The sequence below is a fragment of the Pinus tabuliformis genome, chromosome J (genome assembly GCF_031772625.1).
Source record: "Pinus tabuliformis cultivar Carrire ecotype Pingquan chromosome J, CPIR1, whole genome shotgun sequence".
NCBI classification, from domain to species: Eukaryota; Viridiplantae; Streptophyta; class Pinopsida; order Pinales; family Pinaceae; genus Pinus; species Pinus tabuliformis.
In genome coordinates, this window is record NC_142295.1 from 103,817,116 (window position 1) to 103,832,068 (window position 14,953).

The following is a 14,953-nucleotide window of genomic DNA, read 5'->3' on the forward strand; positions in this document are numbered from 1 at the left end:
TTTTTATTTTTATTTTTTTTGAATCTTTTAAATGGGCAAAGGCCTGACAGTAGTATGGAGAATATCCAGAAATTGGTAGCGAAATGCTTTAATGGCAATGACGTTGACGAATTTGATGGTCAAAGACCTGGATCAAAGAATACGACTCTGTGCAGCGGTGGAGTGGCCAGAGGATCGACTGCTCCGATACCAAATGAAGCAAACAAAGTTCCTTCTACAAATTAATTATTCTAGAAGACCTGGAATATAAATATATCCATGAGGATACAAATATTATATATTAAATGTGTGAATAAGAATAAGAATGATAATTACAATGAGAACAAGAGGCTTGCTTATATAACATGCAAGTGTCTCTTCATGAAGAGTCATGTCTCATTTAGACATGCCTCTTCAGCCTAATTACTAGTTTAACTAATCATTATTTATGATTATTATTGTTTACATTATTTTACATTATTTATATATATTTTATTTGTTACATTAAAGTTCAAAATGCTCAAAAACCTTACGTCAAAGAGGCTCAGAGCATTTCTCTGACTTTTGGAGGGACCGGACCCTTGGCTCAATGATTTATGGATATCAAGTACTAAATTCCCCTCATAAAAATTCATCCCCCCCTTCAGTTCGTTCATTTTCCTAATAATATTCCTTTCTTGAGGTTAAAACACTTTTGCCTAGGAAAAGCATTTTCCCCCCTCACATAAAGCATTTTCATATAAAAAACCCACCAAAACACATTACCCTAAGTATTAATGTTAATATGTGAAAAAACATCAAATTCACAAAAAGAGCATTTACTTAGTGATTTTTCCCTTTTCCTCTCATCTTTTCATATTAATTACTAATTTTATTATATTAAATCCTAATAATAAAACCCATTTCTCCATATATATATGGCTCCTATGTGTTAATTAACCCTACACTCTAGTTTAACTATAAATTATTAGTCTCACCTAAAAACCCTGATCAAACCTACTAACTAATTGATCTACGATTATGTTAGGAAAAACCCTGATTAAATCCTCCGCTAATCACCCTGATGGCTTAATCCTGCCTTAACCCATCATTAACCCCAATACCGTCGCACTTAAGTGCCCGCTGGGCCCCCCACGAGCCTCCATGCAGCTTCCTCGCCCAATCATCGTGTGATCGTCTCCCTCCACATCCAACGACCCTTATCAATATCGGGCCAACCCATCTGTCAAATGATACCCACCCGAAAATGTGGTTTTCTGCCTGGCCCCCAATGCTTACGTGTCATTCAATGAGTGGAATTGGGCGGCCTCTTCGAAATACCACCAAGCCCATGATAATACAAAAAGACAAAAATATTGTGTAAGTCTACAAAATCGATCATCCTATCCCTGGTGATGATCACAATAAGAAACTACTGCTCAGGCCACCCTACATAGGGACCCCAATCACATATCTCTGTAACCTAAGTGGAATATCATCTATGCCAGTCTCTGGAATATCTACTATCAAGTGCTCTAGATGATGCTCCAAGTCGGTCAGGATCTTTGCTGATTGGTCCTGTGGGGCTGGTACTACTGCAGCTGGGTGTCTCCTCTCATAAGGCTGGAGAGCGGCTGGTCATCGTGGACCCACATCTGCATTCAAAACTTTTGATTGTCACTTTTGGACGATTTAAAGTAAAAAAAAAAATTAAAACTTAGAAACTGTTGAAAATGGTTTTTACCTAAATCATTCCATTTCTCTCCTGGTGGAAGAGTCATGTCTAGGTCATCATGATAATCCATCCCGACATATGGAAAGTCCTGAATCACAAAAAGTTGGTTGTTCAACCAATGAAAATACTCAGGCGGAAATCGAACAACTTTTGTGCCCTCCTTAGGGTGACGGGCTATCAAAGCAACCCAACGAATTATCCTAGGCTCTCGAGGAAGACTACCATCAATAGGAATATGCTGCGGGGCTAACATGGGGATCCTCTCTAGAGCAAAGTTGACTATGATAAATCTATATCCAAATTTTTTCAGCTGTCCATTCTTTGCTCTGGTTAGTTGGCCTTTCACATTTGCCAACACAGCCTCACACTAGTTGAATATGGTGCCTTGAAAACAGTCTACAGTCATTTTCATCTGGGATCTAGTAGCCACATGCAATGCTGCGCTCCTGCATAGCCTAGTAACAGTGAATGCAATAACCTTAAGCTCAGGATGGTTGATAGTTTTAATATCAATCTGTTTCTCCTTTGTTTGATCATCGAAAAACTCCAATCGGAGACTAGCGATAGACTGGCCACCTGGCTTAGTCCCGAAAAGAGATAATTGTTTGCCCCTCTTGGACAAACCAGTCAAAAAGTATATATCTTCCAGCTCGATTTCGAGTCGGTGGCCACCAATCACGAAGCACTAGTCCTATGTGTTCCATCTGTTTACCAGCCATTGCAAGAGGTCTACTTGGGCCCTCATGCGCGGTATGGCCCAGAACTTAAACAGTCCGCATGCTCTCAATTCCTGCAATGTGGGCATATGATTTATTGTGGCAAGATCTACATCCTCATGCTCGCGTTCTGGAAAAATAAGCATTTTGAGTTGTGACATTCACTGAATCGGTATTTGTTGTTTTGTCATCAACTTGAATTCCTACTTTGATGCTTCTTTATCGATAAGTTGTTGTACCTTGTTTTCTAATGACTTCTTATCCTTCTTAAGTTTCTTAATTTGTGATAGTAATTTTTCGCTATGGTTTTTAAATCGAGAAACTTCTTCATTTTTGTCAACATTGATTTTGTCAATTTCTTTTTGCATATTTTGTAATACCTTTTTACCTTCTTGAGACATTACTTCTGAAATATCTGAGATATCTTTTGGTGTTATTGAATTTGGTTTTAGTGTAAAATCTTGGAGCGTTATTTTCTTCTTCTTGTAAGAAAATGTTAAAAACTTCTTCTTTGTATTTAGAATAAAGGAACCTAGAGTTTCCATCCAGGGTAAGCCCAAAACAATATCACTATCAGAAAGAAATAAAGTTTTCAGGTGAATTGCAAGGTAAAAGTGTAATCTACAATACTTAGGTGTAGATTGCTTATGTCGTATTGTTTATCACATATGCCAAAACAATTTGTTTCAATTATATTTGATTAAGCAATCACCAGTTGGTTAGTGCATTTATGACTAACATAATTATTTTCTTCAGTGAGACTGATAGAGATTATGATATCTCTTCCTACGAGTGATCCTTTGACTTTAAATAATGTATCAACTCTTTTACTAAAGGTCCTAGGAAACCTTTCATTACTAGCCTCCATTTTACTTCTTAAATATTAATTTACTTATTTTTGTTAAATCACTTTTTTTATTTTTTTATTTACTACTCTTTTTTCTTCTTTAATACTTTTTTTCTTTTGTTAACTCTCTTTCTATATAATTTCTCTTTTTATTATATATATATATATATATATATATATATATTTTTATTTTTCTATCTATCTCTCTCTCTATATATATATATATTTATTTTTGGTTTCATATATATATATATATATATATATATTTTTTTTTTTTCAATAATTTTTTTTTCCTTCAATATATATATGTATATATATATTTTGTTATTCCGTTTTCTTTTTCATTTGTTTGTTTGTTTGTTTTTTTAGATATAAAACCCTTTTTTATTTCAAATGGAACCTTTCCACTTTATATTTGAAGAAGCACCTTTTTTTTATTATTATAATAATTTTCCAAACTTATTAATTACTTTCCTCTTTATAATATATTATTTTTGTTTATAGAGGCAAACTAATATGATGTATGAGACACGAGATTTGGTAATTTGCTGATGAAATATTCATATCCTTAATTAGCTATTTGTTTTGTTATTGAAGGGTTACGTCTTTTGAGATTCTCAACAATATTAGAAGCAAGAGTAGCAATAACCGCACCTTGCCCACCCTATAGTTGACTTACCTTCCTAGCACCCAACTGGCAGAGTAGACTAGTATATTCTTAAATATGGCCACCGCAAAAAAGATTGTGCTGAAGCCCTTTCAGGTATCTGTAGAAATACTGAATCGCTTGAGAGGAAAAGCAATGGACGATGGCAAGATCAAGAAGTGCACAACCCACCTGTTAATGGCAAGAACGCTGGTGTTGGAAATGCACAGCGACAATAGCTCATGGAATCAAGGTCTGGAATGGAGGAATGGATGCCCAAATTAATAGAGGGCGAGACGGGGAAAAACAACATAAACATCAATAGAAAAACACAAAGGCGGTACCCCTCAACCGATAAATTGGCGGCAGATAATACTCGGTGTATAACTTATAGGCAGATAGGTTATTGCCAGAGAAGTTGAAGGAAAAAGACCCTGCGGCTACGTAGGAGGGACGATTGACTAGGTTGCATACGATGGCTCTGGTGCAACAACAAAGTAAGTCTGTTTTATTTATTTTTTCTTTTTTTTTAGTAATTTTTTTATATTTTTTTCTTTTAAAATAATATTTTATTTTTTTATTTTTTTAAAATATGGCCAAATTTTTTATTTACATATTTTTTTAAAATTATTTCTCTATATTTTTATTTTTATTTTTTTTGAATCTTTTAAATGGCCAAAGGCCTGACAGTAGTATGGAGAATATCCAGAAATTGGTAGCGAAATGCTTTAATGGCAATGACGTTGACGAATTTGATGGTCAAAGACCTGGATCAAAGAATACGACTCTGTGCAGCGGTGGAGTGGCCAGAGGATCGACTGCTCCGATACCAAATGAAGCAAACAAAGTTCCTTCTACAAATTAATTATTATAGAAGACCTGGAATATAAATATATCCATGAGGATACAAATATTATATATTAAATGTGTGAATAAGAATAAGAATGATAATTACAATGAGAACAAGAGGCTTGCTTATATAAAACGCAAGTGTCTCTTCATGAAGAGTCATGTCTCATTTAGACATGCCTCTTCAGCCTAATTACTAGTTTAACTAATCATTATTTATGATTATTATTGTTTACATTATTTTACATTATTTATATATATTTTATTTGTTACATTAAAGTTCAAAATGCTCAAAAACCTTACGTCAAAGAGGCTCAGAGCATTTCTCTGACTTTTGGAGGGACCGGACCCTTGGTTCAATGATTTATGGATATCAAGTACTAAATTCCCCTCATAAAAATTCATCCCCCCCTTCAGTTCATTTATTTTACTAATAATATTCCTTTCTTGAGGTTAAAACACTTTTGCCTAGGAAAAGCATTTTCCCCCCTCACATAAAGCATTTTCATATTAAAAACCCACCAAAAAACATTACCCCAAGTATTAATGTTAATATGTGAAAAAACATCAAATTCATAAAAAGAGCATTTACTTAGTGAATTTTCCCTTTTCCTCTCATCTTTTCATATTAATTACTAATTTTATTATATTAAATCCTAATAATAAAACCCATTTCTCCGTATATATATGGCTCCTATGTGTTAATTAACCCTACACTCTAGTTTAACTATAAACTATTAGTCTCACCTAAAAACCCTGACCAAACCTACTAACTAATTGATCTATGATTATGTTAGGAAAAACCCTGATTAAATCCTCCGCTAATCACCCTGATGGCTTAATCCTGCCTTAACCCATCATTAACCCCAATACCGTCGCACTTAAGTGCCCGCTGGGCCCCCCACGAGCCTCCATGCAGCTTCCTTGCCCAATCATCGTGTGATCGTCTCCCTCCACATCCAACGGCCCTTATCAATATCGGGCCAACCCATCTGTCAAATGATACCCACCCGAAAAAGTGGTTTTCTGCCTGGCCCCCGATGCTTACGTGTCATTCAATGAGTGGAATTGGGCGGCCTCTTCGAAATACAACCAAGCCCATGATAATACAAAAAGACAAAAATATTGTGTAAGTCTACAAAATCGATCATCCTATCCCTGGTGATGATCACAATAAGAAACTATTGCTCAAGCCACCCTACATAGGGACCCCAATCACATATCTTTGTAACCTAAGTGGAATATCATCTATGCCAGTCTATGGAATATCTACTATCAAGTGCTCTAGATGATGCTCCAAGTCGGTCAGGATCTTTGCTGATTGGTCCTGTGGGGCTGGTACTACTGCAGCTGGGTGTCTCCTCTCGTAAGGCTGGAGAGCGGCTGGTCATCGTGGACCCACATCTGCATTCAAAACTTTTGATTGTCACTTTTGGACGATTTAAAGTAAAAAAAAAATTAAAACTTAGAAAGTGTTGAAAATGGTTTTTACCTAAATCATTCCATTTCTCTCCTGGTGGAAGAGTCATGTCTAGGTAATCATGATAATCCATCCCGACATATGGAAAGTCCTGAATCACAAAAAGTTGGTTGTTCAACCAATGAAAATACTCAGGCGGAAATCGAACAACTTTTGTGCCCTCCTTAGGGTGAGGGGCTATCAAAGCAACCCAATGAATTATCCTAGGCTCTCGAGGAAGACTACCATCAATAGGAATATGCTGTGGGGATAACATGGGGATCCTCTCTAGAGCAAAGTTGACTACGATAAATCTATATCCAAATTTTTTTAGTTGTCCATTCTTTGCTCTGGTTAGTTGGCCTTTCACATTTGCCAACACAGCCTCACACTAGTTGAATATGGTGCCTTGAAAACAATCTACAGTCATTTTCATCTGGGATCTAGTAGCCACATGCAATGCTGCGCTCCTGCATAGCCTAGTAACAGTGAATGCAATAACCTTAAGCTTAGGATGGTTGATAGTTTTAATATCAATCTGTTTCTCCTTTGTTTGATCATCGAAAAACTCCAATCGGAGACTAGCGATAGACTGGCCACCTGGCCTAGTCCCGAAAAGAGATAATTGTTTGCCCCTCTTGGACAAACCAGTCAAAAAGTATATATCTTCCAGCTCGATTTTGAGTCGGTGGCCACCAATCACGAAGCGCTAGTCCTATGTGTTCCATCTGTTTACCAGCCATTGCAAGAGGTCTACTTGGGCCCTCATGCGCGGTATGGCCCAGAACTTAAATAGTCTGCATGCTCTCAATTCCTGCAATGTGGGCATATGATTTATTGTGGCAAGATCTACATCCTCATGCTCGTGTTCTGGAAAAATAAGCATTTTGAGTTGTGACATTCACTGAATCGGTATTTGTTGTTTTGTCATCAACTTGAATTCCTACTTTGATGCTTCTTTATCGATAAGTTGTTGTACCTTGTTTTCTAATGACTTATTATCCTTCTTAAGTTTCTTAATTTGTGATAGTAATTTTTCGCTATGGTTTTTAAATCGAGAAACTTCTTCATTTTTGTCAACATTGATTTTGTCAATTTATTTTTGCATATTTTGTAATACCTTTTTACCTTCTTGAGACATTACTTCTGAAATATCTGAGATATCTTTTGGTGTTATTGAATTTGGTTTTAGTGTAAAATCTTGGAGCGTTATTTTCTTCTTCTTGTAAGAAAATGTTAAAAACTTCTTCTTTGTATTTAGAATAAAGGAACCTAGAGTTTCCATCCAGGGTAAGCCCAAAACAATATCACTATCAGAAAGAAATAAAGTTTTCAGGTGAATTGCAAGGTAAAAGTGTAATCTACAATACTTAGGTGTAGATTTCTTATGTCGTATTGTTTATCACATATGCCAAAACAATTTGTTTCAATTATATTTGATTAAGGAATCACCAGTTGGTGAGTGCATTTATGACTAACATAATTATTTTCTTCAGTGAGACTGATAGAGATTATGATATCTCTTCCTACGAGTGATCCTTTGACTTTAAATAATGTATCAACTCTTTTACTAAAGGTCCTAGGAAACCTTTCATTACTAGCCTCCATTTTACTTCTTAAATATTAATTTACTTATTTTTGTTAAATCACTTTTTTTATTTTTTTATTTACTACTCTTTTTTTTTCTTTAATAATTTTTTTCTTTTGTTAACTCTCTTTCTATATAATTTCTCTTTTTATTATATATATATATATATATATATATATATCTCTTTTTATTTTTCTATCTATCTCTCTCTCTCTCTCTCTCTCTCTCTATATATATATATATATATATTTATTTTTGGTTTCATATATATATATATATATATATATATATATATATATTTTTTTTTTTTCAATAATTTTTTTTTCTTCAATATATATATGTATATATATATTTTGTTATTCCGTTTTCTTTTTCATTTGTTTGTTTGTTTGTTTGTTTTTAGATATAAAACCCTTTTTTATTTCAAATGGAACCTTTCCACTTTATATTTCAAGAAGCACCCTTTTTTTTATTATTATAATAATTTTCCAAACTTATTAATTACTTTCCTCTTTATAATATATTATTTTTGTTTATAAAGGCAAACTAATATGATGTACGAGACACGAGATTTGGTAATTTGCTGATGAAATATTCATATCCTTAATTAGCTATTTGTTTTGTTATTGAAGGGTTACGTCTTTTGAGATTCTCAACAATATTAGCAACAAGAGTAGCAATAACCGCACCTTGCCCACCCTATAGTTGACTTACCTTCCTAGCACCCAACTGGCAGAGTAGACTAGTATATTCTTAAATCTAGCCACCGCAAAAAAGCTTGTGCTGAAGCCCTTTCAGGTATCTGTAGAAATACTGAATCGCTTGAGAGGAAAAGCAATGGACGATGGCAAGATCAAGAAGTGCACAACCCACCTGTTAATGGCAAGAATGCTGGTGTTGGAAATGCACAGCGACAATAGCTCATGGAATCAAGGTCCGGAATGGAGGAATGGATGCCCAAATTAATAGAGGGCGAGACGAGGAAAAACAACAGAAACATCAATAGAAAAACACAAAGGCGGTACCCCTCAACTGCTAAATTGGCGGCAGATAATACTCAGTGTATAACTTATAGGCAGATAGGTTATTGCTAGAGAAGTTGAAGGGAAAAGACCCTGCGGCTACGTAGGAGGGACGATTGACTAGGTTGCATACGGTGGCTCTGGTGCAACAACAAAGTAAGTCTGTTTTATTTTTTTTTCCTTTTTTTTTTTAGAAATTTTTTAATATTTTTTTCTTTTAAAATAATATTTTATTTTTTTATTTTTTTAAAATATGGCCAAATTTTTTATTTACATATTTTTTTAAAATTATTTCTCTATATTTTTATTTTTATTTTTTTTGAATCTTTTAAATGGCCAAAGGCCTGACAGTAGTATGGAGAATATCCAGAAATTGGTAGCGAAATGCTTTAATGGCAATGACGTTGACGAATTTGATGGTCAAAGACCTGGATCAAAGAATACGACTCTGTGCAGCGGTGGAGTGGCCAGAGGATCGACTGCTCCGATACCAAATGAAGCAAACAAAGTTCCTTCTACAAATTAATTATTCTAGAAGACCTGGAATATAAATATATCCATGAGGATACAAATATTATATATTAAATGTGTGAATAAGAATAAGAATGATAATTACAATGAGAACAAGAGGCTTGCTTATATAACACGCAAGTGTCTCTTCATGAAGAGTCATGTCTCATTTAGACATGCCTCTTCAGACTAATTACTAGTTTAACTAATCATTATTTATGATTATTATTGTTTACATTATTTTACATTATTTATATATATTTTATTTGTTACATTAAAGTTCAAAATGCTCAAAAACCTTACGTCAAAGAGGCTCAGAGCATTTCTCTGACTTTTGGAGGGACCGGACCCTTGGCTCAATGATTTATGGATATCAAGTACTAAATTCCCCTCATAAAAATTCATCCCCCCCCTTCAGTTCATTTATTTTACTAATAATATTCCTTTCTTGAGGTTAAAACACTTTTTCCTAGGAAAAGCATTTTCCCCCCTCACATAAAGCATTTTCATATTAAAAACCCACCAAAACACATTACCCTAAGTATTAATGTTAATATGTGAAAAAACATCAAATTCATAAAAAGAGCATTTACTTAGTGATTTTTCCCTTTTCCTCTCATCTTTTCGTATTAATTACTAATTTTATTATATTAAATCCTAATAATAAAACCCATTTCTCCGTATATATATGGCTCCTATGTGTTAATTAACCCTACACTCTAGTTTAACTATAAACTATTAGTCTCACCTAAAAACTGTGATCAAACCTACTAACTAATTGATCTACGATTATGTTAGGAAAAACCCTGATTAAATCCTCCGCTAATCACCCTGATGGCTTAATCCTGCCTTAACCCATCATTAACCCCAATACCGTCGCACTTAAGTGCCCGCTGGGCCCCCCACGAGCCTCCATGCAGCTTCCTCGCCCAATCATCGTGTGATCGTCTCCCTCCACATCCAACGGCCCTTATCAATATCGGGCCAACCCATCTGTCAAATGATACCCACCCGAAAAAGTGGTTTTCTGCCTGGCCCCCGATGCTTACGTGTCATTCAATGAGTGGAATTGGGCGGCCTCTTCGAAATACCACCAAGCCCATGATAATACAAAAAGACAAAAATATTGTGTAAGTCTACAAAATCGATCATCCTATCCCTGGTGATGATCACAATAAGAAACTACTGCTCAGGCCACCCTACATAGGGACCCCAATCACATATCTCTGTAACCTAAGTGGAATATCATCTATGCCAGTCTTTGGAATATTTACTATCAAGTGCTCTAGATGATGCTCCAAGTCGGTCAGGATCTTTGCTGATTGGTCCTGTGGGGCTGGTACTACTGCAGCTGGGTGTCTCCTCTCGTAAGGATGGAGAGCGGCTGGTCATCGTGGACCCACATCTGCATTCAAAACTTTTGATTGTCTCTTTTGGACGATTTAAAGTAAAAAAAAATTAAAACTTAGAAAGTGTTGAAAATGGTTTTTACCTAAATCATTCCATTTCTCTCCTGGTGGAAGAGTCATGTCTAGGTCATCATGATAATCCATCCCGACATATGGAAAGTCCTGAATCATAAAAAGTTGGTTGTTCAACCAATGAAAATACTCAGGCGGAAATCGAACAACTTTTGTGCCCTCCTTAGGGTGACGGGCTATCAAAGCAACCCAACGAATTATCCTAGGCTCTCGAGGAAGACTACCATCAATAGGAATATGCTGCGGGGCTAACATGGGGATCCTCTCTAGAGCAAAGTTGACTACGATAAATCTATATCCAAATTTTCTCAGCTGTCCATTCTTTGCTCTGGTTAGTTGGCCTTTCACATTTGCCAACACAGCCTCACACTAGTTGAATATGGTGCCTTGAAAACAGTCTACAGTCATTTTCATCTGGGATCTAGTAGCCACATGCAATGCTGCACTCCTGCATAGCCTAGTAACAGTGAATGCAATAACCTTAAGCTCAGGATGGTTGATAGTTTTAATATCAATCTGTTTCTCCTTTGTTTGATCATCGAAAAACTCCAATCGGAGACTAGCGATAGACTGGCCACCTGGCCTAGTCCCGAAAAGAGATAATTGTTTGCCCCTCTTGGACAAACCAGTCAAAAAGTATATATCTTCCAGCTCGATTTTGAGTCGGTGGCCACCAATCATGAAGCACTAGTCCTATGTGTTCCATCTGTTTACCAGCCATTGCAAGAGGTCTACTTGGGCCCTCATGCGCGGTATGGCCCAGAACTTAAACAGTCCGCATGCTCTCAATTCCTGCAATGTGGGCATATGATTTATTGTGGCAAGATCTACATCCTCATGCTCGCGTTCTGGAAAAATAAGCATTTTGAGTTGTGACATTCACTGAATTGGTATTTGTTGTTTTGTCATCAACTTGAATTCCTACTTTGATGCTTCTTTATCGATAAGTTGTTGTACCTTGTTTTCTAATGACTTCTTATCCTTCTTGAGTTTCTTAATTTGTGATATTAATTTTTCGCTATGGTTTTTAAATCGAGAAACTTCTTCATTTTTGTCAACATTGATTTTGTCAATTTCTTTTTGCATATTTTGTAATACCTTTTTACCTTCTTGAGACATTACTTCTGAAATATCTGAGATATCTTTTTGTGTTATTGAATTTGGTTTTAGTGTAAAATCTTGGAGCGTTATTTTCTTCTTCTTGTAAGAAAATGTTAAAAACTTCTTCTTTGTATTTAGAATAAAGGAACCTAGAGTTTCCATCCAGGGTAAGCCCAAAACAATATCACTATCAGAAAGAAATAAAGTTTTCAGGTGAATTGCAAGGTAAAAGTGTAATCTACAATACTTAGGTGTAGATTGCTTATGTCGTATTGTTTATCACATATGCCAAAACAATTTGATTCAGGAATCACCAGTTGGTTAGTGCATTTATGACTAACATAATTATTTTCTTCAGTGAGACTGATAGAGATTATGATATCTCTTCCTACGAGTGATCCTTTGACTTTAAATAATGTATCAACTCTTTTACTAAAAGTCCTAGGAAACCTTTCATTACTAGCCTCCATTTTACTTCTTAAATATTAATTTACTTATTTTTGTTAAATCACTTTTTTTATTTTTTTTATTTTTTTATTTACTACTCTTTTTTTTTTCTTTAATAATTTTTTTCTTTTGTTAACTCTCTTTCTATATAATTTCTCTTTTTATTTTATATATATATATATATATATATATATATATATATATATATATATATATATATATATATATATATATATATATATATATATATATATATATATATATATAGCTCTTTTTATTTTTCTATCTATCTCTCTCTATATATATATATATATTTATTTTTGGTTTCATATATATATATATATATATTTTTTTTTTTTTCAATAATTTTTTTTTCTTCAATATATATATATGTATATATATATTTTGTTATTCCGTTTTCTTTTTCATTTGTTTGTTTGTTTGTTTTTTTTAGATATAAAACCCTTTTTTATTTCAAATGGAACCTTTCCACTTTATATTTGAAGAAGCACCCTTTTTTTTATTATTATAATAATTTTCCAAACTTATTAATTACTTTCCTCTTTATAATATATTATTTTTGTTTATAAAGGCAAACTAATGGAGTAGTCTATGGAGGCTGTAGAATGGCCCCTTTTCCGGCACCGCCCGGAAAATCGTCCGGCTCCGGCGATCGGTAAACTCTCCACCCTCCACCACCATCTCCCCGCTCCGCCACCACCTTTCTCCGCCACCCTCCCTGACCGCCCTGACATTCCCTGACATCCCTGACCGATCGCCTGACATCCCTGACCGATCGGGGAGTAATTCCTGCGGCGAGTAATGAGCTGGAATTCGGAGAATTCATGCGGGGAGTAATTCCCTCCATTCGAAATTTCCACCCGCGCCCATTCAAGCTCTGATGCTCTGCGCTTCCGCCTCTGCGAACTCACCCGCGCCCATTCAAGCTCTGATGCTCTGCGCGCACCCCTCATTCTTTGGTACCATCCATGTCGTGGGAAGCGATGAAGACTGCGAAGCTTCTGGGTCTGTTTCTCATTCTCCTACTCCATTCTGCTGCAATGGCTGCTACGCCCAGGACGCCAGTGAGTGTGCCCTTTGGCAACAATTATGTCGCAAGTTGGGGCGCAGACCACATCAAAGAATTCCATGGTGGTCGAAAGGTCGAACTTCTCCTCAACAAACAGTATGGTAAGTTATTATCCATTCCATTTCTTTCTGCATATTTGGGGATCGTTTTGTTTTTTATCAGTAGATGGGTATAACAAATTCAGATGAAATATGGGGTTGGCAGGTGCGGGGTTCGAATCCAAGGGAACATATCTATTTGGGCACTTCAGCATGCAAATCAAGCTGGTCCCTGGTGATTCAGCTGGCACTGTCACGGCCTACTACGTGAGTAGATTCATAATAAGCATTATGGTTTTCTTTTAAATGTGTTGTTATTTAATTACTTTGTGTGTGTTTGTTTATTTTGGGGCGAACAGCTTTCTTCTCAGACTGCAGAGCACGATGAAATAGACTTCGAATTCTTGGGCAACAGGTCCGGGCAACCATACATTCTTCAGACCAATGTATTCACTGGAGGCAAGGGTGAGAGAGAGCACCTCATATATCTCTGGTTCGATCCCACCAAAGATTACCATTCCTACGCAGTGCTCTGGAACATGTACCAGATCATGTAAGCCCCATACTCGAACCCGGGACATTCTCGCTATTTCTTATTTCACAGAGGCAAAAGCAAATGTATTAAATTTTAAAATGCACCTGGTTCTTGTTAATATTGATTGGTGTGATGGGTTTTTGTGCAGGTTTTTTGTTGACTCGGTACCAATCCGAGTGTTCAAGAACTGCAAGGACCTGGGGGTGAGGTACCCATTCAACCAACCGATGAAGCTGTATTCGAGCCTGTGGAATGCAGATGACTGGGCCACCCGAGGGGTCTGGAGAAAACCGATTGGAGCAAGGCGCCCTTCCTCGCCTCCTACGAGCAATTCCACGTGGATGCCTGCGAGGCTTCTGCTCCGCAATCGGCCTGCGCTACGCAAGGGCGGCGGTGGTGGGATCAGGAAGAGTTCAGAGACCTGGACGGACGGCAATGGCGGTACTTGAAATGGGTGAGGAAGCACTACACCATCTACAATTACTGCACCGATATTTCCAGAAACGCGAAAATGCCTCCAGAATGTGTTCGCGACCGCGATAACGAATAGAGCTCGTTCATTATTACCAGTGGGCATGTTATTCGACCTTCGGATTATCGACTATTTGGAGTACTGATTTTTCTTGGGCCATAATAATTCGTTATTTTTTTCTCTCTGGGAAAAAATATAATAACTCTTCCTTGGCTCTCGAGCCCATTATGGTATTGTGCCTTCTGAAACATGAATATAAGTCGTTTAATTCAAGGGTTGTTTGAACTTTGCCATGGATATATTACACATTTTTGTTTGCCCTCAGCTTTATTTTCTGGTTTTTAAATGACAACTGATAAAACCACTTTTATACGGACTTGAAAAATAGCGTCAATGGGCACAAGTGTAAAGTGGCTATAAAGTTACAAAGACTATGATTGACTGTTTTTCTAATGTGAA

General features: G+C 36.1%; 1 pseudogene across 1 annotated transcript; it reads left to right on the forward strand.

Moving 5' to 3' along the window:
* Window positions 1–13,090: 13,090 nt before the first annotated feature.
* LOC149225729 (xyloglucan endotransglucosylase protein 2-like) lies at window positions 13,091–14,743 on the forward strand (annotated as a pseudogene). Its single transcript, XR_016246985.1, has 4 exons — window positions 13,091–13,550; window positions 13,654–13,754; window positions 13,847–14,040; window positions 14,171–14,743. The product of XR_016246985.1 is annotated as a xyloglucan endotransglucosylase protein 2-like (transcript).
* The last annotated feature ends 210 nt before the right edge of the window (window positions 14,744–14,953 follow it).